Below are 1,481 nucleotides of genomic sequence, written 5' to 3' on the forward strand. Positions count from 1 at the left end.
GACTAAGAGACGAAGCTATCCAGCTAGCAGATTCATATAAAGCTGCGCGCAGAACTATACCGACTCGATCTGGCAATCCATTGTCCTTATAATCTTTTGTATGAAATGTTTGAAGCATTGCTCTCATGCATACTGTACGTATATAGACCTAGATATATGATTGAAAAATAAACATTTGCGTTCAATCGAAAAATGTATCGATGCATACAGATGATCGATGAATATCTGATCGAAGTGGAACCTTAGTAAGTTGTGAAATCTGATCCTCATATATATATATAGTTTTCGTAATTTGTATTTGTCCTCGACTGAAGCCTTCTATTGGTAATTCTTATGGCGAATTAATAAGCAATGTTGCATCACTAGCTTCCATTAAATTTGCTGCCACACAATGAAAAACGATGTAATTAATCTGTTTGCTATCTCAACCATTCCATTTGAGCAAATTGCGAGGTTATGAAGAAAACGAATGAGATGAAATATACCATATCAGCACAAACCGAAAAAGACAGCCTTCAGAAAGATGCCTTACGAAGGCAGACGGTATATTCTTCTCCGGATATAGAATGCAATGGGGACTAGTCTTTTCCTTGTTCTTGTTCAATGTCGACCCTGGCCTCTCTACCAAAAGAAAACAAATCGACCTTATTCCCTGTTGTTTTTCATATATAGTTTTGGTGCCTAGAATAAAAACATATACAAGCAACGCAAACAGAGCATATAAACCAAATTAAAAGTTTTTTGGCCACGACAAAGATCGAATAACCGGAATGAAGAACTACATAGCTAATGGTGTATTATAATTTCTAGATGTCTTTAATTTTTTTATGCAACCAACACATGGCTCACCACAAATTCTGATACTGATAGGAAAATTGACATTATTCTGGAGGGAAATGTTTATGGAAAAAATTTGAGGAGAGAAAACATGAAAAGACAATTTTACCCATGAATAAAGTCTAACTTAACGGTGTCAATCACGGAGGGAATTAATGTTACATTAGGTTTAAATGTTGAGCTACCATTATCATAGTTTTCAAAATTGAGACGTCAAAATGATGAATGAGTTTAAATTGAGGCACCATTTAAAAATTTTCCTCGTCTCTTTAATAAACATGAGATAATTATGCTCACATTTAAGAGTTTTGTTCCTGTTTTTTTGTGGCGCACTCAAACTTTCCATAGGATCAATGTGAATCAAATTTCACAAGGGCATGATCCCAAACAAATTCCATTCAAAATTCTCATTGGGCAACAGTGCTAAACCCAGCAAAGTCAAAGGACGTGACCTTCAATAACAAGCCCTTTACTTTTCCTCCGACGTGTCATCATGTGGTCATCATGGCTCAACAGTCATAAACCTATTCCCTCCACACCATAAAACTGTCCCCTCTCTAATCCAAACAAAAAAAAACGAAATATCTTTATCAAAAACGGCATTTGTGTGGCCTTGGCAAAGCTCGACATCCCTCTCTCTCTCT

The sequence above is a fragment of the Fragaria vesca genome, linkage group LG2 (assembly GCF_000184155.1).
Source record: "Fragaria vesca subsp. vesca linkage group LG2, FraVesHawaii_1.0, whole genome shotgun sequence".
NCBI classification, from domain to species: domain Eukaryota; kingdom Viridiplantae; phylum Streptophyta; class Magnoliopsida; order Rosales; family Rosaceae; genus Fragaria; species Fragaria vesca.